This window comes from Podarcis gaigeae (genome assembly GCF_964106915.1).
Source record: "Podarcis gaigeae genome assembly, chromosome: 12".
Classification (NCBI taxonomy): Eukaryota; Metazoa; Chordata; class Lepidosauria; order Squamata; family Lacertidae; genus Podarcis; species Podarcis gaigeae.
The window spans coordinates 51509956-51535070 of NC_139688.1; the positions used below are offsets into that span (position 1 = coordinate 51509956).

Consider the following 25115-nt stretch of genomic DNA (forward strand, 5'->3'; position numbering starts at 1 on the left):
TGCAAACTGTATGCAAATCAGTGTCTTCTTTTGCCACCTTTTTGGGTGATGCGTAAAGAACTATGTATCTTGGCTATTTGTGTCGCCAGCTGATATTTTCATTTTGTAATATGTAGAAGAGCAAAAAAATAACAGCAATCCAGCAACATTCAGTATTACCCAGCCCACAAGTATTACCGGTATTTAATTGATATTTAAAAGGGCATTTGTTTCAGCAAAGCTTAAACTTTATGCATGTGCATGTGATCATTGTGTGCATGCGTGCTATCATCAGGAGGTCCCACCCATCTGTTTCCAGGGAGAAAAACAATGAGACAGTAAATTCGTATTTTAATGGAGCTACTGACTCTTAGCCTTGCTTCTGTAGTTCCCCATTCCCTCTTGTTGTCACGATGGCAATCTTGCCACTGTAGCAGGTCTACTTTTCTGGTAGACAAATGTCGCGCCAGCGCCGGAGGAGAAAAAAACTGAAACACGTAGCAGAGTTCTCAAAAAATAGGCCAGAGACAATTGTACTTCATCCGGCAGAACTTTACTGGTACTGAATGAGCAAATGAGCATAATGGTCACAAATCCAGCACATTCAGGATTGGCACAGTCCATACGAAATCCAGTTGCAGCACTTACAATAAAACTTACCATACTTATAATAAGTCTAAACCTTAACACTAAGCATACAGATCAGAACACAAGAACAAAGAAATAGAAAAGAGAAAGCACGTGAGTGAGTCAGTACCATCTTGACAGAAAGATAACAGAACCAGTTTAAACCAGCTGTACTCAGCTTCCCAGAAGAAATAATCCAAACAAAAACCTTCTGGAAGCTTTTCTCACATAGAAAGAAAGAACATTCCTGAATTAGTCAGAATCAGAAAGATCTCTACACATCAGATCAATACTTTCTATACTAAGAAAGGAGCCAATTCATCTGTTCTGAGCATGCTCAGAGTCGTTTCTTGAAGGCCATACCTACACAGTAGCAAAGCTCAGGACACAGCTTCCCTGACCTGCCTTGTTCCATTCTTTATGATTTCTTCACTATTCATGTGAGTGAGCCCCTCTGCACACACTGAGTCTCTTGTTTGTAAAATAAATGAGTTATTCTTGTTTATTTATACCATTTTTTTAATGGACAGGATGACTTTTGTAAAAAAATGTTTTTGTCACATTTCCTGAATCGGTTTACCTAATTAAAAGCTGATGGAATTAAGAAGATAGCAAAATTATGCTAAGAGGGAAGGAGAGAAAAGAATGAGACTTCTTCCCTCTTGCCCAATGCTGGGACATGTGGTGGTGGTGATGATGATGACAACTCTCATCTGTCTGGGTTGCCCAAGCCACTTTGGGCAGCTTCCAGCAAATTCAAACATCAAACCCAGTAAAACTTCAAACATTAAAAACTTCCTTCAGATGTCTTCTAAAAGTCAGATAGTTCCTTATCTCCTTGACATCTGACAGGATGGTATTCCACAGGGCGGGCACCACTACCAAGAAGGCCCTCCTCATGGTTCCCTAAGACCTCACTTCTCACAGTGAGGGGACCGCCAAGCTTTCCTTGGAGATGGATCTCAGTGTATTTCGTATTGACCAGCCAGGGATGCTGTGTGCCTTTGAACTTTTTGTAAACCCTGGACTGAAAATGATGGGGAAATGGAACACATAAAACACCAAGTGGATTTCCTAATATTACATCACTGGGGCTAGAGACATTTGCTTCTGGGTTGCTGGTGTTTTTCCTGCCATGTTGGTAAAAGTCTAGCAGTAATTCCATGTATCATAGCTTACTGGCAACGAAGGTTTGTATCCAATGCTATAGAGCAAACCCATTGAAATTAACTGACCTAAGTTAATCATGTTCATTAATTTAAATGGACCTACTCTGTGCAAGGCTAGTACTGGATTTGAGGTGGTCTGCAAGAGCCAAAACCATTTTGGTTTTCAAAGAGAGTTATAATGAGATTAAGAATGCCCTCCGTGATAGCACTGCAGCAGAAAATGAAAAGACTTGCAAAGGTTTAAGGGGGGAAATTGGCAAAAAGGTTTGAGGAATGTAAAAATGCTGTCCTTACAGTTTTGTGGAATCATTTGCTGCAAATGATGAATTCTGTTAGCAAATCACTACAGCTGAAAGATGATCACTTATTGATGGTTGTAGAATTTGCTTTCGTTGTTGAAGTAAGAAGTGATTTTCTGTCAATCGAAAAGGAACCATTTCCTTTAACAGGATATTTAGTCAGTCCTGATGAAGACACAGGTGAGGAAAAAGAAAAGGCTTTCTGATGAAGTTGAAGACAAAAAAAAGAGCCTGTTTTACAAGGGAAACAAAAATTAATTGTGGAAATTTAACACAATTTCCAGTTGCGCACCTAAAAAAAAAGCCTATTCAAACAATTTTGGACTAATTCCAGGTGCTTTTTGTAAAGCACATTGATGAGGCAAGTCAAGACGACAACAACAACATCCAAAAATTACTGGCCATGTACTCAGAGGACATTGATTCTGTTGCTTTTGAAGATGAATTGTGACAATTCCTGCGTTTTGTCAACAGTAAAGACTTTATATCATCTAATTCTCCCACTGCATTTTACAAGCTTGTATTAATGCTTTCGAGTGCCACATTTCCACATGTAGAGACAATTCTTTTTTCTTTTAACATACCCACATCAAATGCAACTGGTGACAGAGCATTCAACACACATAAAAGAGTAGAAACAACAACTTATGTTCTACTATATTTCATAGAATCCTAGAATTGAAGAGTTGGGACTCTATTCCTGCATCCATGGCAGATGGCCATCCAACCTCTGCTCAAAAACCTCCAAGGAAGAAGAGTCCACCAGCTCCACTGGAGTCCATTCCACTGTTGAACAGCTCTTATAGTCAGAAAGTTCTTCCTGATGCTTAGTCGGAATCTCTTTTCATGTAGCTTGAATCTATTGGTTTGGGTCCTACTCTCTGGAGCAGGAGAAAACAAGTGTGCTTCATCTTTAGATATTTGAAGATCACCTCTGTCTCCTCTTATCCTGGGTTAACATACCCAAGTAGGTATAAGGAAGTTTCCTATGTTCCTTATTTAAAAACCATTGAGCAACAATCTTCCCAGACCGTTTCTGTAATAGTGCCTATGGAGGAAATATGCTTCACCAAATCAGTTGTATAGATTGTATAGATACGGTTTTTAAAGGTTACCATCAAATTATTTGTCAAGTGGCCATTGGTACACTTAGGGTTGCCACGTGTCCAGAATTTCCCGGATATATCTGGAATATATATATTTTCACTGTTTGAAATATGGCGAACCTTGTACACTTGACTTGAAAATGAATGTAGCAAATGAAAAGGATCCCGTTCTTCCATTCAGTCCCCTCCACAGACCTTGGATTTTCAACACCAGCTTTCTCAACAACCTGTTGACCTGCTTTCAAGCTTACTGGAACAAAAAATGTGCAAGATAGAAAGAAAAAAATGTGAACTACAACAATACAGAATGGCAACACCATGGGAAATGAAATGTGGAATAATGGAGAGGAATAGTGGGAATATAATGCAACTGAATCTTTGCTTCACTACAGGCATGCTGTTGTTCTTTTAAAAGTGAAATCCTGGACATATCTGCTCAGAAGTGAGACCCTTTCAGTTCAGTGGAGCTTGCTCATGGCTATGGATGTTGGAGAATTTTGACAAAAACATAGAGGGAAGCAGAAATCGCTGTAGTTTGCATGTTGATCTGAGGTCAGGAATGGAAATCCATCAAGCAAATGTTATGTGTACTAGTTCACATAATTGCTGTTGTTTCTAAGTTCACAAATGCTACACAACTAATCAAGGGTTTGTTTGTTTACATAGTTTTGACATTTCCTTTACATGACATTTCTCTTACAAAGGTAAGTTAAATTGCGGACAGTGAGACGTAGTATTTGGCAGAAACTGAAAGGCAGCAGAACAGAAACAGAGCTGTTTGTGACAACTATATGTCAGAACTGAAAATGCTGCCTTCCTACATCCCTATTTGTGGGTAAGTAGAGATAGTCTTTTCCAAAATCAGTGGGAACCAAATATTGGAGGAAGGAGAAGGAACTGGAATTTGGGAAGAGATCAACAATGTGCCCTTGCTCCCAGGGTTTAGGAACTGCCTTGAGGTATGCTGTGTGTAAGTAATTCAGAGACTACTCTGCCCTTACATACCCAACAGATTGCTCTGTTCTGCAGGAGAGGCCATCCTGCAGATACCATTTTATCAGCAAGATCATGAGGAGACACCCTGAAGGGTCTGGTCAGACCAGCACAGGGTGCAATGGTGGACATAGGAGGAGTTGCCTGGTGACTCCTGGAAGAGGTCTTGCAAGTGGGGCTGTGCCATGTCCTTGAGAAACAGAGAAGCCACCCTGGGAGGAGATACAGATGAGAAACCAAATACCAGCAAGAGCCCAGGCAGCATAGACCCTTGTAGCATCACCCACTTCACCCTTGGTTCCCATTCCAGCCTTTCTTTCAATCCTGACACCCCCTCCAGAGCTGCCAATGCCTGCCTATAGTCTGTCCTCTCAGTCTGGTTTGGAACCACTGTTGTTATCACATAGGTCAGGGAGCCACAAACACATAGCTCAGGTTCAGCCCACCAGAAGGAGTTCCTGTTTGCTTTCGAAACTGAAGTTGTGCCTGTCCCATATCCATATAAAGGGACTCAATGGCACATGTCACTTGATGGATCAACATTGTATAAGTTGCTGAGCCATGTATAACATCTATTTGAACCCTATTTTGCCTGTGTACCATACTGATTTGACCATTACTTTTGTGGGGCAGAATCCGTACTTCATATCAGAATCAGGCCTTTAGTGTGGTGACACCTGCCCACTGGAATTTGGTTCTTGCTAAAGACAACCTTCTAAATGGAGAGCTTTAATCTCAGCTGATGCATGTACTGGATTTAAAGTAAGTTGTTGTTGTTGTTATAGTAAGTTGTGTGTGTGTGTGTAATCTGGTTATTTTAAAGAATTGTTTGTATACATGCAATATTTTTATACGTATATGTTTTTATTATATTTTAAATCACTCCATAATATACCAAGGGAAACAACTTGCAAATGAAATAAGTTGCTAATGTTGTTTCCTAGAGATCCTTTTCAAAAGCTTTTGCATGCCTCTGGGAGAGTTGTGATTAGTGTGCAGAGGTTGTGGAGTGATGGGGGAAGGGGAGAAATGCAGCAGTTGAACTGGGAGGTATGCTTGAACTGGGAGGGTGCTCTCAGAAGACAGCTTAATTTTTTGATTCCAATTTGAGCTAGCAGAGTTCACCCATTACTAATGTTGCCCATTTTAAATGACCATCTGTAGTTTAAGTTGAAACAATATGGATGTAAACTCTTTTTTTATATAAAAAAATGTGCTTATCTTTGTGCATCTATACAAATTAGCTTCTCTGTGCAGAGACACTGACTTCCCCATTTTTTTAAACAGACATTTCATTGGTTAATATTAGCCGAACAGCTGATTGTCAAATGTGTACGAACCATAACAGGTGCTAGATCAACACAGCGCCTGGAATCTGGCACGGCCTGATATTGCCGCTGGCACAGGCCTCCACTGTTCTATCAAGACATGCCTTTGCGACTTTCCTGTGGTGCCCTTCCCCTTACATATCTGTCTCGACTGCCGAAGGAACACATGCCATTCATGGTGCTTGCTAAAAGGCGGCCAGTGGGAGAAAGGAAGTCGTAACTCTTTCAAAGATTGGAAACAAGCAACATTTCTTGGTGGAACTCACGCTGTCTTCTCAAAAGGGTAAGGAGGCTCTTGTGAATGGAGGAATGGTGTTGAGGTCATACAAAGAAAGTTTCTGAAAGAGGGGTTGAAGGAGAAATATTAAATGTCGGTTGTGCAATTCTTTGAGTGTAGATTCTTTTTTTCGCAGCACATGGAATTCAGTTCATTCTTTGAAAAGCCATGCTGCCTTTTATACCTTTGCATTGAAATTGTGTATTATGCTGCCTCTCAAGGTTTGTGAGTTATATGAGGCACCTTGTTTTAGAATGCAAATTCCCCCTGCTATTCCAATGATGACCAAGTGGTGATCATACATTTAATAATGACGAACAGTAATATACAGTAATATGAACTAAATGGAAGGGGAACACCTGTCTTTTCAGGACAGATGGCTTGAAAGCTCTCAGTCCCTTAAAGCCTAAAACCTGAAAGCTCTTGGTGGTGAAAGTAAAAATCATACTGGAGGTAGGGGCATTTAGGTTAGATGAAAACTGGGAGAAATATTGGCATCAGAAGGTGCCATATGGTTTTCACTACGTACATGCATTAGATAGATGAGATAGCTTCAATGTGTAAACTGACACAGTATAGCTGTCATGGTATGATTGCTGCAGTATGCAGGCTCAGTTGATTCAATTATTATATTTGTGATTGGTTTTTCAAGGCTGCTTTACGTGTGAATGTATATCACTGGATTATGCAATCTAAGATGATTGCCTACTTAAACAGTGAACAATCTACCCTTGGTGATGACAGGTGTTTGATTCAGAATGAATCTGTTTAAATCAGATATATTGGGAGGACATCTGGTAGGTATCTTAAATTAAGACGGAGGTATGGTAGAGTCAGGAAGCTGATCTGCATGGAGGTGTGGAATGGATCTTGGATGGAGTTTCATGGCCCCCAAATGTCTAGCTTGAGGGTTCTACTGCAGTCAGTGCTATCAGGGCTTCCCTAGCTGTACCCCCATCTAGAGAAAGTGGACTTAGCCGCAATTGTTCTTGACACTATTACATTCATGCTTGGCTACTGTAATGCACTCTATGTGGGGCTGTCTTTGAAGATACCTTGGAAGCTTTGGCTTGTGAAAACTGCAGCTGCCTGGTTTCTTGTGGGTTCCAAGTTATTGGAGCAATTAGCACAACTTATGTACCAGCTGCATAAGCTGCCAGTGTATTTGCAGGCCCAAATTAAATTGCTGGTTTTTAGTTAATGGTGGTAGTAATAATAATACTTAAATCGTTTTTGGGGGATGTGGCGGACACATCAGCACGTTAAAAAGACTTGAACGATGTCCAAAAAAGTATAATAAACTTGCAAGAAAGTGCATGAATTAGAGAGTTAGTGTAAAAAGACAGGTGGAAGGGGACTTGAGAAGATCCAGAAGCACGGGGGGGGGGGGAGAGATTTCTTTGTTCCAGGTACTACTGGGTGTCCAGGTGGGTCCTGAATGGCTGATGGAAGCAGGACTTGAAAGACCTTATCAAAATGAGAGTTTGTAACCTTGATGCAAAGCCACACCATGAAACTAAACGTAGAGGGTGTGTGGACAGGTATCTCTTAAAATCTACCTGTCTCCTTTCATTTTTAAGCTAAATTACGGAAGTTACACAATCTTGAGCTTTTAGCCATTTGTTTTTGAGTTCCAGAGACTTAGATTACCTAAATTTTAAAACAATTCATAGACAGCCAATTTTTATCCGAGCTTTTAGCTCAGTTCTAAATTTAAATGGCTGGTTACGTTAAGCCAGACAGTGGGTCGTATTCCAGGTTTAGCCATAACAGCTGAGTCATCTGATCTGACTAACTAGCCCTAGGATTAAGAGAGTGTTTCACCCCCTAGGCTCAATTATTGGCTGCAGCAGGGGGCAGAATAAGCACACTGTGCAGGAGCTAAGGTTATCTGTGTAGAGCAGGGTTTCCCAAACTTAGGTCTCCAGCCGTTGTTGGAATACAACTCCCATCATCCCTAGCTAGCAAGACCAGTGGTCAGGGATGATGGGAATTGTAGTCCAGAACAGCCAGCGAGTTTCCAAGTTTGGGGAGCCCTAGTGTACAGGATGAGAGCCATTGTGGTAGAGCATGGTAAACTGAGAGCATCGGAGCTTTTTTGCTGGGAGAGTTTAACACGCAGTGGAAAATCCATTTCATAAAAAGGGGATAACACAGAATAAGTTATTATTATTTTCCTGTTCTTCATACCCCATTTTTCTCCCAAGCTGTTCAAGGCTGCACACATGGTTTCTTTCCCTTTCATCTCTAGAGCAACCCTATGAAGTAAGTTAGGCCATGCTATAGTTCCTGAGCAGGGATTTAAACCTAAGCCAGCCCTGCCCTATCATTAGGAAATGTGAGGCAGCTGCCTAAGGTGGCAAATACTGCACAGCAGCAACAACACTGGGAAATATAGTTAGGAGGTCCCTCGAAGCTAAATTCAGGTTGTTCAGTCAGCAGTAGAAGACTACTGACACCTTGTTGCAGAGTGAAGTGTCCTGCTTCTGGTGACACCATGGTGAGTGGAAGATATATGTAAAGTCAGGAATAGTGAAGCAATATTTGTTTGCTATAGCAGGGAGGCAGTACCAGCCGTGCCCCACTTCAGGCAACAAAGTGTCTTGGCTGGGGATAGGTGAAACGCAAAGGGGAAAGAGGGGAGGGAAAATTGGAATCCAAAGGCTGTAAAATTACTATTCATATTTATCTTATTTCCATCTGTACTATGTTTGAAAGGGGGAAACTCGTGGAAGGGTATAGATCGATCTTAGGGGATGGGAATTTGGATAAATTGGGTTATTGATGATGAGTGTAATTTGGGGATAAGAACTTGTTGAATTTAATTGCTTATTTGGAAGATTTGGAACACAAGAGGGGGTAGGGAGGGGAAGTCCTAGTTATTGGCAAAAAGTTTATAGATTGGATTTAATTTGTTTTGATTTGTTTTAATTTGGAAAACCTTAATAAAAATTATTATAAAAAAACAAAAACAAAAAAACAAAGTGTCTTGGCTGGCACTGCCAAGTGATAATTTCCTGGTAATACCACTTGTTCCATGCCAAGGGCCAACTGGAAAGGTATTGCTACAGGGTTTCATACGTCTGCTGGTAATTTGTATGTAAAAGCACAGTGAAGTTCAAATCAAATCAAATTTTATTAAACGATCACAGACCAGATTGACTCGTACAGCTAGTCAGCGAAACATAGCACCGGAAAAAACAAAGGACAATTTCAATACAAATTAGGCCATAACAACAATTTAAAATTGGACAACATGAATAAAATTAAGTATTTGCCTTCGCCTGCATGTTGACATTGGAAAGCTCTTGTTTTCTGCGCCTGATAGCGGCTGCACAGAATTTAGCAACATTGATCGTAATTACAGGAACCTTATCTTCTACCAAGGCTCTCATACATTGAAGTTCTGATTCATTTTTAAACTTTCGTAGAACTGGGGCAATAAAGGTCAGGCGTAGATCCTCGTAATAACTACAGTGCAGCAATACATGCAAACTTGTTTCCACTTCCGATGAGTCACATGGGCAAACACGTGACTCATATGGTTTGCCCTCATATCTGCCTAGCAGCAGGGCAGAGGGCAGAACGTTGAATCTGGCCAGGGTAAAGGAATGTCTGTACTTAGGTATTTGTAAATCAGCCAGATAGTTTGCGGGTGAGAACCCTCTCCCAAAGTCTCTAATTGTGGCATGTTTATCCATTTTGCCCATATGACATTGCAGCTCTATGTCCCTAATGCGCTGGAGCACTTGACTTCTGGCTCTCTCATATCCTGCCGCTATCAAGATCTGCGGGGAGAATCCCAAGCTTCTTATCTTTTCAAACAGGGAAGCTTTCCAGGTAGAATGAAAGGTGTCAGTGAAGTTCACACCAGAGCAATAAAAAAAAAAAAATCAGTGCTCTAATATCATGCATATACCCATATGAGATTTGATATTGCTGTGACTAACCAGGAAGGGCAGAGATCGGGGGGGGGGGGAGGGGGAGAGAATGGATAGCTCAATGAAAACGTCAACTTGGTGTGCGGTGGCAGTGAGAAAGGCAAAGTAAATGTTGGGAATTATTAGGAAATAAAACTGGCCATATTCTTTTAGTGCTATTTCTCTTGTTCTATTGCTTTTATGCCGGACTGTCAGTTTGCAGGGTTTGTTTGTTTTTTTATTTAGCTCTGTTAAATGTCATTTATTTGAGCATGTTATAACCTGAGACTGTGGTTGGACATCTTGCGCACACACACCCTTTAAGGTCGAATGGCTGAATATAAATGTTTCAGATATATGAAATACGATGCAGTCACATTTTGGGATTCAATTCTGGTCTCCTCACCTCAGGATTGTTTCCTGGGAAAGACAGAAAAAAGCAACTGAAATGATGAGGGATGGTGCATGCCATGGGAAGCTCTTAGAAGACCCACCCATCAGGAAGCTGGATGAGACCATTGTTGTCTCTCTTAAACAAGACCATAATAGCCCAGAGAACTCCTGACTCTACAAAGGCACAGCTAACTTTAGCGCCACCTGGTGACTCAGCTGTATAATGATACTATCCACTTTGAGCATCTTAACCACAAGGGAAGGGTAATAAAGTGTTTGCAATTTTTTTTTAGTTTGGAGGGGAAGATGATTAAGGAGTACACTATAGCAGTTTATAAACTTATCGATAGTATGAAGAGCTTACGGAGGAGAAAGAGATTTCTCTCTATCTCTCTGTGTGTCTCATTATATTAGTATTTCAGGCCACTCATTAAAATTGATAGGCAGAAGGTTCAGAATAGACAAGAAAGAAGCACTGTTTCATACAAAGCATAGCTAACTTTAGAAACTGCTGCTGTGGGATGAGGTTCTGTGCAAAAGCTTTGCTGGCTTCCTTTGAAAGGGCAAGACCAGTTTAGAATGGATTGGGCTTTCACCACGATGCTCAAATCCCTAAATATCTGCCAGTTCAAGATAGCAGAAATGGACAAATGGGCAGATGCAACAGATTTCAGCTTCTTGGGTCTGTGGAAAGTTGTAGGTGAAGGAGTCTTCAAAACTGAACTCGAGGTCCATGGCTTCAGTGGGGTTCCAATCCTGGAGACAGTGGTGACGTACAAAAACAAGAATAAAAAGGAGCAAAAGAAGGCACAGATTTGCATAACTTTGCATATGTTAACTTTTGTGCCTAGAAGCAGATGTAGAAATAAATACTAAGTTTTAAAGAGAAATGCCATAGTCTGGAAGGTGACCTGTGCACCTGCTCTGTTGGCTGTCCAGATGCATAATAATAATAATAATAATAATAATAATAATAATACATTATTTATATGCTGTGCATCTGACTGGGTTGTCCCAGCCACTCTGAGCAGCTCCCAACAAAAATAGTAAAAATGCAATCAAACATCATCCGTTAAAAACTACTCTGTGTCTTCAAAAGGCTGTATAGTTATTTATCTCCTTGACATCTGACTGGAGGGCATTCCACAGGATGGGTGCGACTACTGAAAAGGCCCTCTGCCTGGTTCCTGTAATTTCACTTTTCGCAGTGAAGGAACCACCAGAAGACCCTCAGAGCTGAACCTCAGGGCTGAACGATGGGGGTGGAGACATTCCTTCAGGTATACTGGGTCAAGGCCATTCAGGGCTTTCAAGGTTAGCACTAACACTTTGAATTGTGCTTGGAAACATACTGGGAGCCAATGTAGTTTTTTTATGCTAACCATGGATGGACAGGTTCAAGGTACTTCCTGTCGTCTCTTCTTATGCTTCTTCGTCTTCAAACAGAGAACTCCTGCAAAAAAAAAAAAGGATTGTCCTCTGCAAAGTAGGACATGTGGCCATCTAAGCACTAAAAAGGAACTGGACAGTCTTCATGTGGACCAGGCATGTTTGTTTGAGCTCGCTGTATAGTTTGTTGGGGAATTACGAGTTAATTAAAAACAGCAGCTGATGTTTCCTGTATGTGAAAGAGAAAGCAGAACTCTGTGAGTGCTTTGGGCTTAGCCCTAATTGTGTGTTCAGACCCTGAAACCTCCCCCCTAAATAAATTCACACATGACTCAAATTTTTGGTTTGGTTTTTGGCAGAATTTAGGCCACAACTTTATTGATTACAGAAAGTGACTGGTTGCATAGGCTCTGGTTCGATTAGCTCCCTGCCATGCAGGTAGTACTGACCCAGGGTTCCAGCATAGGTCAGCCAAGGGTGAACACCTGGATAAGCGAAAAGTCAGGAACGGGCTAACTCTGCCACCCAAATGTCCCCCTGGACTCAGGCACGGGCACAAGCCCCTCTCAGGGGTTGACCAAACCATCGAGTCCCTGGATTCCTTTAATGGAATACCCTTCACATAGGGATGGCGAGAGCATTCTCCCATCCCTATCACCTGAACCAGAGCAACCTTACAAGTTGTGACGATTTGCTACATGGCAGGCAAAACCCAAATGGCAACAGCCAATCAGCCAAGTGGCGAAAATTCCTGCCGTGCCCCTGTCCCAACAACAGATGACAGATGACGGTATAACAAGGTCAAGCGCAAAACCCTAAAAGTAGGGAGAGGTGGGCGGGTATTCTGAATGCACGCGCCAAAAGAGGAAGCTCTGGGTCATGTGCATTGGCATAAATAGGTCCCTCGAACCATTTGGACTGCGTCCCATTGGCCAGATTGCACCCAGCTTTGAGGGACCTACCAATCAGGTGTTGTGGCTGACCAATCGTACCCACCCACAACACAGGGAGGACCTGATTTGCGGTGTACAAAGAATTGGATAACATAGACAAACATGAAGATTTTGTTTAATTTTGCTTAATATGGAATTTCTGGCGCTCAGAGCTTTCAGGGGAGGGGGAATGTCACCTGTTTTATGTTCAGTGAATTGCTGATATAGGTCTGAAGCCAGAGGGCATATCAAAACAAAGTTTACATTACAAACTCTCGACAGCTCTCTTATTTGATTCTAATGTTTGTTTTCACAGCATTTATTTGTAGCTACAGTTTCAGAGAAAATTGATCTTTGAGCCATATAGTTTGTTGCATTATATAGTACATTACACCCCTAACATGCCCTGCCATCCTCTTTTTAAAATGTCCTCGGTATTTAGCTTGTAATTATTCTGCAGCTTTTCATGAGAAAAAGCAATTGCATTTCTAAGCGGAGCTGCTATTCTCCCCTTGCTTCTGTAAACACATTAGGTGGCCAGAATAATTCTAATTTGGTGATAAGCAAAGAAGGGGAATATTATTGCTGAATCCTTTGGTAATGCAACTGCTGATTAACGCTGTGGGGGACTGCATCTTGATGCTACCATCTTGAACAATGTTGGGCAAAATAGGTGCCTGCGAGCCAAAACAGGCCAACTTTTATTAAAAGAAAGCCCAAATTTTGAGACTGTAATTGTTCAGACAAGAAAAATTGTATACATTTGCTTCCTTTCATTGTTTTATTTAAGCTGCCTCTTTTTGTTGCAGAACTTGTGATATCTTTTTGTGCCCCCCCCCATGTGTGTGTGTGTGTGTTTGTATATGAGTGAGAGAAAAGGTTTGGGCGCACTGGGTTGTATTAAGTGTCTAGAGCAGGAGTCAGCAACCTTTTTCAGCGGGGGCCGGTCCACTGTCCCTCAGACCTTGTGGGGGGCCGAACGATATTTTTTTTGGGGGGGGGGGGAATGAATGAATTCCTATGCCCCACAAATAACCCAGAGATGCATTTTAAATAAAAACAGACATTCTACTCATGTAAAAACATGCTGATTCGCAGACCATCCGCAGGCTGGGTTTAGAAGGTGATTGGGCTGGATCCAGCCCCCGGGCCTTAGTTTGCCTACCCATGGTCTAGAAGTTGGCAAGGGAAGCAGTGAAAGCCAGAAACCTGCACGGAAAAGTAATTGTTTGAATCCAAGACAGATTCGGATTCATCCACCTTTGGGAGCAGGTGGGAGGTCAGTTTTTAACCAATCCCATTTTGAACGTTGTGCAAAGGGTGCAGACTCTGAAAAGTTTATGGAAAAGCTCCCAAAGATGTCTAGGTCCTCCTGATGATGTTATTGGAGCCCCTTGGGCTTAAATGATGTGACCGTGACTGTTTTAAGACTATTTAAAATGCTGCGGGTTTTTTTAAGAAAATGGTTTGTTGTAGATATGTTTACTATCCTGGGCTCCTTTCTGAAAGAATGGCAGGATAGAAAAAACAACAACAACAACAACAACAACAACAACAACGTCTTTTTAGCTGTGGTGTCTCACCTTTTAAATGCCCTCTCCAGAGAGGCTCGCCAGCCACCTACTCTCACAACTTTTCAACAGAATATTTTCTCAGGCTTTACCAAGCTGGCTGAATTGATTTTCTGCTACAGTACCAAAATGTTCTGCTCTTCTTCTGTTGTCTGTGACGTTATTGTTTTCTTGACTGTTAGTTGCCCCAGGAGTTTATTAAAAGGAAGTCCAGCATATGATTAATAAAACCATGGGGCAGATGCACACTCAGCTTGCAGCATGGATGGAAGCAGGCTTTGATCGGGGAGCCTGTGGCATTATTATTATATAATTAAAACTGCATACACTTATGCGAGAGCTGAATTATCGTTTACAGCTACCATATGGCATGAACTGTGAAGGGGAAATCATCCGGGATGTATAACACATACATACGCAGCTTTCGTGAGCCTTATTCAAACTCTTGTAGTTCCCCTCCAAATTCCTCAGTTCCAGCACTCAATGGCAACCTAGGGATGTGTGAAAGTGGATTTTAGCATTCATCAAACCATAAAATTCTATTTCTGTCTTCCGGTCCATTGGAATATGTAGCCTTAAATTGGTACATAAGTTTCTGCAGTTCTGTGTTGTATTTCCAAGCTCATTATATCTCGAGTCTTTGGAGTCCAATGCATATAATGATCACATAATTGCTTAAAGCAGCTAATTCCAATATGGCTTGCAATTAAGGTTACCAACAGTGTGACATTATTTATCTGGACACCATGGGGAAAATAAAGAATGTGTTGGCATGGCAATAGAGGCTCATAAAGCTTATAATCAGAATACAGGGATGGTTCAACATTTAGGGGAATATGGATAGGAGAGATCAAGATACACACTTGCAGTGGCATAATTTTAGGGTTTTTTTAAAAAAGAGGGGGAAATTTTGCATTATATGTGGCCCATAATACTGTTAGTATTGTAATGTCTAATTCTCACATTGTATAATGTTGCGGGTTGTCTTTAATTGCTTAATTGATGTATGAGTATGGGAACTATTTAAATGTCTCCTCCCTCTCTCTCTGCTCTGCTGAAGAAGATGGATGTGAGAGTCGTCTTGTTGTTTTGTTATTTGCTTTATAAATAAAACCTTTGATGTTACTATTCCAACCACAGTTGCTTCTGCTGCATTCTGCTGTAAAGGACTGAGTTTACTATCTGCAAACGGGCATTTAATTCTCACAGATAATATGTGCAAAGTTTTGCTAAGATGTGAGGCTCCCGCTTAAAATTTAAGAATCTGTTTTTTGTTTTTACTATTTTGTGAAATGGAAATTGCAGAAACTCAATCTTTTTTTTTACAATCCTTATTTGACTTTGTTAAGGAAACTTTGAGATTCCCTAGCAACAAAATATTGCCCTATTTGACCCAGGGGGTTGGGGGGGGGGAGAGATAGATTTCCTCAGTTCACATTTTAATACAAACTATCTAATTCATACTTTCCAAACCAATACATGAACTAAAACATAGCTAATCCTTTGAAATTTTCACTTTCCCAGATTAAGTGATGCAGTTCTCTAACCAGAGCATGAATACAGGAGAGAGAGAGAATATATTAAGGGATAGCACACATCTAGAATGCATATATTAGTGAAAACAATGTATAAAAATGCATTGTAGAGAAAATTGCTTGTGTTAACCCTGAACCTTATGCCCACAATAAGTTCTCACATAGGTATAAAACAGGTAAAGGACCCCTGACAGTTAAGTGAACCCAGAGCAGCACATGGAAATGCCATTTACCTTCCCGTCGGAGTGGTACCTACTTATCTACTTGCACTTTGACTTTGCAAAAATGTGTGCATTAGGCAGAATTTGGGAGAAATTTGCACTAAAATACTGATACGTTTTCACAAGGGCTCGCTTTTTTAAAGTCACAAACTGATGTGGAAATGTGGAAAACTGAACTTAAGACTCAATAAATGAGGAACTGAGAGAAATTGATATATTTGACATATAGACATATTTGTCTGTATGCCATTGGTGCACCAGCTGAAGGGCAATCATTTCAATAGGGGAGGCAGTTGCACAGAACCAAAACACCACTAAAGGTAAAGGTAAGGGAACCCCTGACCATTAGGTCCAGTCACGGACAACTCTGGGGTTGTGGTGCTCATCTCACTTTACTGGCCAAGGGAGCTGGTGTTTGTCCACAGAAAGCTTCCAGGTCATGTGGCCAGCATGACTAAGCTGCTTCTGGCGAACCAGAGCAGTGCATGGAAATGCCATTTACCTTCCCGCCAGAGCAGTACCTATTTATCTACTTGCACTGGCATGCTTTCGAACTGCTAGGTTGGCAGGAGCAGGGACCAAGCAATGGGAGCTCTCTCCGTTGTAGGGATTCGAACCACGACCTTCCAATTGGCAAGCCCAAAGCTCAGTGGTTAACACCACAGCACGACCCGCATCCCTCACATAGATATACTCAGTGTTTTTTTTCAGCCAGAGCTCAGTTCTGGCACCTTTCAGGTGGGTGCCATTGCAGACCAGGCAATGGCAATGCCTGTTTCTTGCTTTTATGTACTTTTGAGAAGCCCAAAACAAACATTTCAAGTCAAAATGGAAGCTGGACAGCATTTGCTACACTTTGTTTTAGATCTATGACTCCACTTTGCTTCTAGCCGCTCCTAATCATGATTTGTCAAGCTACGAGGTGGGGGCAGTTTGTATTTCCTTTTCTTCAATCCATCTCCCATGTGGTGGCGGTAACCTTTAACTTTTCCAGCCAGGCCTCTACCGTTGCATACAAGGTCCCTTCCAAGTTGCCCTACACATCTGTCTGAATCTAAGAAAATGAGGGAGGTGGGGTGCATTTATTTTACCTACAGCAGAACCTGGGGCCACCCCCAAACCAGCTAGTGAGACAGCTTGCCATAGTTTTTAGCACCTCCACAGGTGGTGAACATGGCTATTGTCAAACCAGCATCTGTTCAGGGCTGCCCTAAGTCACCCTGCGCCTTACTGTAACAACTTCATGATGAGTTCCAGCACCTATTTTTCTTGAAAAAAGAACTGGGTATACTTTATTTTCCCCTCTCTCTCCATTTCTAGGTGGGTTGAGGCAAAACTGGCATTCACACACTTCCGTAGGCCTTTTAAAATAGTCAGAGAATCTTTTACTCTTTAACCAAGGTGTGTATGTATTTTAGAATTTGCTATCTGCTTAAATTGTAACTTTGCTGTCTGAAGCAGCATTTATATATATTCTGTCTCTCCTGTTTTGTACAATATACCAAGCTTTCTTTATTCCTCTGTGTGAGAATAAAGCTGAAGAGGCAACAGGGTTTAGTGAGCAGGAAGAGGCTGAGGCAGAGAGCAGTCTAGAATCAGAGGCAGAAACAGAGGCTGGGGAGGAGGGGAGCCTAGAGGCAGCGATGAAGCAGTCTGCTGAAGAAGCCAGGGAGTCTGAGTCTCGCCTTCCTGCTGTGACCCCCTCTCCCCTGGCCTCCCAGAACATGCAGAGGAATGAGGAACGTGCAGCACTGAGATGCAAGGTGACAGAGCCTTAGGCTACTGGGGAAGGAACAGGGCAAGGAGCCTTAGAGAGCAGTGGGAAGGTGGGGATCTTCAGTCATTGCAACTGCCTCATTGGGGCAAGACCTACTGGGAAACATTGCTGTTATCACTAGGTCGGCACTGTTTTGGTTCCTTTGACTAAAGAGTTGACTTCTCTCAACACTGGTGTTTTTTAACACTGACCTCCTCCTGACATTTTTGGAGCAGAGAGGTGAGAGCTATTGAAAGTGAATTGCTTTCTCTTCTTCCTGCTTCTTAACCCTTCTTCATAAGAACACCAGAGGCCTGTCTGGATCAGACCAAAGGCCTATTTAGTCTAGTGCATTATCCTGTTTCCCAAATAGACCAACCAGATGCCTCCAGGAAGACCACATGCAGGACAGGAGCACAATGGTCCTCTTGAACCCACAGCAACTTGTAGACAGAGACGTACTGCCTCTGATCCAAAGCAGCTTTTAAATCAGAAGATTCATTGGGCTACAGTGTATGCGTTCGTGTGTTGGCTGCAATTTGTCCCTGAGAGCAGCCTTTCAGCTTTAGCAGTTCTCCTTGCTGTCAGAGCAATAACCGGCTGAAAGGCGCACAGTTGCTAGTGTTCTGACTTTGATGCAAATGAATAAGTAAAGTTTATGTGTCGATGACAAGGTGCAGCTTGTATGCTACATCAGCTTTGTAGTTAAGCAAGATGGTGTCTGGTAATAAAAGTGTCACCGAACAAATGCACGAGGGGGGGAATCAATATTTTAGAAAATGGGGGGAAAATATGATGAGGGTCTTTTTTTATGTACATAGTCTTAGGAGGTATAAAGAACAGTCTTTGTTCATATTTGACTAGCAACTCACTTTCAGAACTTGGGAGGTGTCAAGGAGTACAATCTTGATAGACTCTCCAAGTTAAGCCAAACCAAAAGAGGGGGAGAAATAGTGTCTGGTGTTTTATTGTGTTTTTAATTTTCTGTTGGGAGCCGCCCGGAGTGACTGGGGAAACCCAGCCAGATGGGTGGGGTATAAATAATAAATTATTATTATTATAGCCACCATAATCAGAATGGTTAGGGACACCATCCTCCACTCAGATGAAGCCCTTGACAGGCATTCTTGAGCAACTCAAGTAGCCACATGTGAGAGGACAGCAGGGATGACCGTGTTGGCTCCACCAACCCGGACACTGTTCTAGTTGTCCTCCCCAAGTTGAAGGGTGAATGTGTGACACAGGGGGCCTTATGTGCTTTTTAGATCGTTTGGCCTTTATGATAGAGCAGTGTTTCCCACTCTTGGGTCTCCAGCTGTTTTTGGACTACAGTTCCCATCATCCCTGACCACCGGTCCTGCTAGCTAGGGATGTTGGGAGTTGTACTCCAAAAACAGCCAGAGACCCAAGTTTGGGAAACATGGCAATGAATCCTCCATGAGTCTTTTTCTTCTTCGGCGATCACTCGTAGCTAAGTCAGATTGTCTTCCAATGATACAGTTTTAACAGTGAGTCTGTAAGTGACTGTGGAGGTCAATTCTGGATCCACACATCCTTCCCAGTGGAGACATAGGTTTCCAGGTGGGAGTTGATCACGGTGAGGGTTTGCCAAACGTGCCTTCCTCTTAGCACGTTTCTCCCTTTCGTCCTAAGTTCGAGCATCTTCAAAGCCCATGATACCTTTGGTAAAGGCTGTTCTCCAGTTGGAGCACTCGCAGGCCAGTGTTTCCCAGTTGTCAGTGTTTATACTACAATTTTTAAGATTTGCCTTGAGAGAGTCTTTAAACCTCTTTTCCTGACCACCAGCATTACACTTTTCATTTTTAAGTAAAGAATAGAGTAGTTGCTTTGGAAGACGATAATCGGGCATCTGAACAACATGACCAGTCCAACGAAGTTGATGTTGAAGAATCATTGCTTCAACACTGGTGATCTTTGCTTCTTCCTGTTTAGGAGACTGTCTGCTTCAAATGTTCACCCTTCAACATGTGGGTGGTGATGATTACTGTGCTGGCTCACTTATTCCCACTGCCTTCCCTTGTATGCTAACATTTTTAAACTTTCAAGAAGCTTTCAGTGTTAGCTTGATTGAGGCTAGTGACTGAGGGCCAGGTGTATAATTTTTCAGAGTGATGCATAGATGTTAAAGGTAAAGGTAAAGGGACCCCTGACCATTAGGTCCAGTCGTGACCGACTCTGGGGTTGCGCGCTCATCTCGCTCTATAGGCCAAGGGAGCTGGCGTTTGTCCGCAGACAGCTTCTGGGTCATGTGGCCAGCATGACTAAGCCACTTCTAGCACACGGAAACGCCATTTACCTTCCCGCTGGAGCAGTACCTATTTATCTACTTGCAACGTGTGCTTTCGAACTGCTAGGTTGGCCGGAGCAGGGACCGAACAACGGGAGCTCACCCCGTCACGGGGGTTCGAACCGCCAACCTTCTGATCGGCAAGCCCTAGGCTCTGTGGTTTAACCCACAGCGCCACCCGCGTTAAGATATACTAAATTATAAACAATATCCTGCAGGATGCATCTCACCCGGGACACAGTCTGTTTGTACTACTGCCTTCTGGCAGGAGATACAGAAACATCAAGTCAAGGACAAATAGACTGAAAAATAGTTTCTATCCAAGAGCTGTGGCCTTCTTAAATGCAGTAACTCGATAGTGTGACCTGGGAGTTTGATGGGTGTGGGTGTGGGTGTGGCTGGAATGTGGTTTGTTCGGTTGTTGTTGTTGTGTTGCTTTTGTTGTTTTTAAGGGATGGCATCCAATTTCGTTGCACTTGTGCAATGTTGCACTTGTGTAATGACAATAAAGAATCTATCTAAATTAGATGAATGGTCCACCAGACCTATACTTTCTACTGAGTTTGGCAGCAGCCAAGATCTAGGATCAAATATATAGGTTTTTCTCCTTAAGATCCCATGAAGGAAGATGTCAGATATTGAACCTGGGTCCATATATTTGAAAGCACATCTTTTGGCAAAAAGTGCCCTTCAATCTTGAGTTATGGCCTTGTGTCCCCACATTTACCTTAAGGAGAACAACTGCTAGGCTGCATGACTGGAATTTTTCATTTCTTGATCATCAAGAGAAGGGTAAAGTGGTTTTACTTTATTTTAAAAAGAAAAAAAAACCTGCAGTGTTACTCAGAAAAAATCTTTGAAACTTAATGAATTATAGGCAAAGCCGACCTCTGCTGAACCCACCAGGAAATTCTTTCCTTGCTTCAATTGATTGTCAGCTACCGAACCCACAGGTGTATTCCAAAGGGAAATAGCAAGGCAAGTATCAATATAATAAACAACTAATCTTAGACACAAAGTTATTGGAAATAGAGAACGTCAGCCGTGCTAGCAAAAGTGCTGCTTCTCAACAACAAAAAATAAATGAATGAATACAGTAATGTGGATCTAAAGTAGCCTAAACGAAAGCATTTTTCTAGTTGCTAGATGTCTCAGAAACATTCAGCAGGGAAAGCCATGGTGCATCTCATGAATGCCAACAGTTTCCATTTCACAAATCCATGTTCCACAGTGCCAAATACCAGGAATATTGATGCTTAATAATATCAAAAATTAAATGTCAATCCTTCACTGTATCACATCGCTAAACCATGTTCTATTATAGTTTGAACTTCTTAGGGGTCTGCATTGGATTCAGATGAATCTCAAATCCTGAGCCTGGGTGAGGTGCCTCAGAGATTTTGGGATCGTCGTGAGAACCCTTGAAATGTTTCACAAAACCTTAGCAATCCAGATGTCAAAAATGTATTGTCTCTAAGCTCACCCACATAAGGCAGTGCTCACCAATATGATGCCCATGGACATCAGTGTGGCTGCCAGGACATCCTAAGGGACCCATAAAACATCTCAGTCATATCCCTACAAAAATCCACAATCCATAGGAGACAGTTTGCTCTTGCTACTCAGTTTATATTTGCACTGGCCTGGCCTCTCCTTCATTGAACACCACCACCCCTTAAACATGGTTGTGTTTTATTGCATAAACAGCAATATCAAACCCTGCATCCATTTTGTCTGTAAGCTTTAGCCACCCGGAATGGGTTTTGAATCTCACACAGTTCTGTCAAAACATAAAAGAGTTTTAGCCATCTAAGAAAATTCCCAATAATAATGTATATGAAGACACGGAGCTGCCTTTTTTTCCAAAATAAAGTGCTGATTTGGTGGACCTAAGCCAAATTGGACCACTTTATGAGTTATCAAACTGAGAGCCAGTGTGGTGTAGTGGTTGAGAGCGGAAGACTCGTAATCTGGTGAACCGGGTTCGCTTCCCCGCTCCTCCACATGCAGCTGCTGGGTGACCTTGGGCCAGTCACACTTCTTTGAAGTCTCTCAGCCCCACTCACCTCACAGAGTGTTTCTTGTGGGGGAGGAAGGGAAAGGAGAATGTTAGCCGCTTTGAGACTCCTTTGGGTAGTGATAAAGTGGGATATCAAACTCTTCTTCCTCTTCTTCTTCTGAATCAAATCTTATATTTGGTGTACAAATATTAGTTTGTAATGTGTTGTTTACTGCATTTTTACTCCTGAGGAGAGGTAGTTGGGGGTTTTCTGTCCCAGGTACCAAAATAACTCGAACCAGCTTTGGGTATGATGCACCTTGACTTGAGGAGGACTGGGTCTATTTCTGCCTCAGTCAGAATGATATCTTGTACAGGACCTCCTACCAAGTCTTGAAAGCCCTGAAAAATGCATTTAGTCCACAGATACATAACAGATGAGCTGATTAAGGGGGCCCAAGGCGCAACACATTTTTGTCTGTATCCCCTGGGGTCTTGAAATTCACTCAGTACTTCTGCAAATATAGAAAACAATGTTATGTAATGTGTCTTCGAAACCCAAGCCAGGCATTCAAGTTGAAAGGGAATCAGGCAGCTTGACTGCTGTCTTCATTTCTTTTGTGGATATAGCTGCTCAGCAGTTTTCATATAGGAATAATGTTTTTTTTCAGCTTCCCATCAGCCCAAAAAACAAGTCAAGTGGTGCCATGATAAAATCCCAGCGCTTCCCGTGAAAATAACCACCAAATGACAGAATTCTAAACTCTGCATTGTTGTTGATGTTGTTGATGTTGTTGTTGTTGTTGTTGTTGTGTATTACTTGCTATTCCTTCCACAGAGCCCAGGGCAATGAACAACAAAGGATAAACAACAACATTGTATCTAGTACAGAACTAAAATGTTCATAGAGTGAGTAAAACCCTGTAGACTGCTGTTCAGGACAAACATTACCCTATTAGACTTTGGTAAACCAAAGTGTCTTTCATGGATGACTGCCTGCCAACAATGAAGGAGACAGATGCAACTCCAAGGGGACATTGTCCCGAAGTTGAGGCCACACTACAGAAAAGATTCTTCTACAAGTCCCTTCATCAATCCTCAGAGCCCTTCCCACCACTCCATGGATCATAAGGATCAAAAATGGCTGGTTATGGAGGAGGCACTCCTGGAGATATAGTTGGGCCCTGAGCCATTTAGACCTTTATAGACATTTACCAACACCTTGAACAGAGCCTGGTAGCTTACCAGCAGCCAATTCAGTCTGGTGTTGCGTTCTCTCAGCTTCCTGCCCCAATTAATAACTGATCTTGTCTGTACTACCTGCAGCTTCTGAACCATTTTCAAGAGTAGCCTCCTGCGGATAGCATTGCAACGATCCAAACATGAGGTCACCATAGTATGAATTGCTGATGCCAGGCTCTCTCAGTCCACAAATGGCTGTAGCTGGCAATCCTATCAAAGTTGGCAGCCCTTCCCACTGATGTCATCTTCACATCTACTGATGGGAGAAGTGTACTCAAATTCTGAATTCCTCAAATTATTAACCTCTCATTTCATTCCAATGGCCTCTCCAACAATGTCTAGAAAAGAAAGTTTGGGTTTCGTGGCACAGTGGCCCCTGAAGTCACACTAGGCATGATGCAGCCAATGTGAAGCATTTGGAGAGAAGTAAACAGATCTGCTAGGGGATGCGGGTGGTGCTGTGGTCTAAACCACTGAGCCTTGGGCTTGCCAATTGGAAGGTCAGTGGTTCAAATCCCTACAATGGGGTGAGCTCCCGTTGTTCGGTCCCAGCTCCTGCCAACCTAGCAGTTCGAAAGCACGTCAAAGTGCAAGTAGATAAATAGGTACCACTCCAGTGGGAAGATAAATGGTGCCTCCATGCACTGCTGTGGTTTCACCAGAAGCGGCTTAGTCATGCTGGCCACATGACCCAGAAAAAACTGTCTGTAGACAAACATCAGCTCCTTTGGCCAGTAAAGCGAGAGGAGCACCGCAACCCCAGAGTCATCCGGAACTGGACTTAATGGTCAGGGGTCCTTTACCTTTACCTTTTCTGCTAAGAAGCAAACCCCACTGAGTTCAAGGGGACTTGTTGTTGTTTAGTCATTTAGTCGTGCCCGACTCTTCGTGACCCCATGGACCAGAGCACGCAAGGCACTTCTGTCTTCCACTGCCTCCCGCCATTTGGTCAAACTCATGCTGGTAGCTTTGAGAACACTATCCAACCATCTTGTCCTCTGTCGTCCCCTTCTCCTTGTGCCCTCCATCTTTCCCAACATCAGGGTCTTTTCCAGGGAGTCTTCTCTTCTCATGAGGTGGCCAAAGTATTGGAGCCTCAGCTCCAGGATCTGTCCTTCCAGGGAGCACTCAGGGCTGAGTTCCTTCAGAATGGATAGGTTTGTTCTCCTTGCAGTCTATGGGACTCTCAAGAGTCTCAAGGGGACTTACTCTCAGGTAAGTGTGTCTAGGATTGCAGCCTCTGCAACCACATACCCTATCAGCCATGGGTGTATCTCTCTTTGTGTTTACAAGCACCTGGAGATAGGTTAGTGACCTGGGCAGTTCATGAATACAGCAAGCAGAGGTTCTGTTCCAGCCACAGTTGTGGGAGTCATTGTAGCTGTGTCCATGTGCTTCAAAGTTCATGCTAGCACATCGTCCTGTAGTCACAGGTGCATACCTGGCAGGGAGAGGGCCAGCATGTGCGAACTGACAAATCCTAAGCATTAAATTTTGTCACAACCATTTCAAAAGGAACAGTGATTAGGCTCCAAATCATAGCAACTAATAATTGTTCTCGTTCCCTTTCCCCCAACCCAATAAAGTAGCATTCTGTTTCACTTATCAACAATGTCCCAATTTTGCTTGTTCATACATTGTTCAAACTTGCTAAAATGCTTCTTGTTTTCTAGATTCCCTCATATGCATAATTACTCAGTCCACGCTGCTTTGTTGTATGGCTAGAAATCAAGTGCGTTTTTCAGTGCTGATTGCGGCTGATAAAAAAAACACCCAACCTTTTATTGATTTGAAGTTGCAGACAATCCAGACTGAATTCTGAAATGCTACTTTTATGAGGAGCAGGGATATGTATTAGCAGGCATGCAGTGGCATTTTAAATGTACACATTTCTGCCTCTGGGCATCTGTTTCTCTCTTTTTGCAAGTGCCACTGAAAATGCATAGAATCTTTCATTTGTACCATAATCTGTTAGGAGTTAGTTCCATAACATGTCTCCTTTATTTGTCACAGATTACTGCAAAAGCTCCTGTGCCTGAGGGCATTATAAAGCCCCTGTGGTCATTTGTTT

The 25115-nt window shown here is 42.4% G+C and overlaps 1 protein-coding gene across 3 annotated transcripts in view; it reads left to right on the forward strand.

Annotated features, from left to right (window-relative positions):
* Positions 1-5574: 5574 nt before the first annotated feature.
* ARPP21 (cAMP regulated phosphoprotein 21) overlaps positions 5575-25115 on the forward strand; it is a 250687-nt gene continuing 231146 nt past the window's right edge. For all 3 annotated transcript variants that reach the window (XM_083705682.1, XM_083705671.1, XM_083705674.1), the window contains exon 1: positions 5575-5784. The gene's annotated coding sequence lies outside the window, so the exon portion shown is untranslated. The remainder of the gene's footprint in view (positions 5785-25115) is intronic.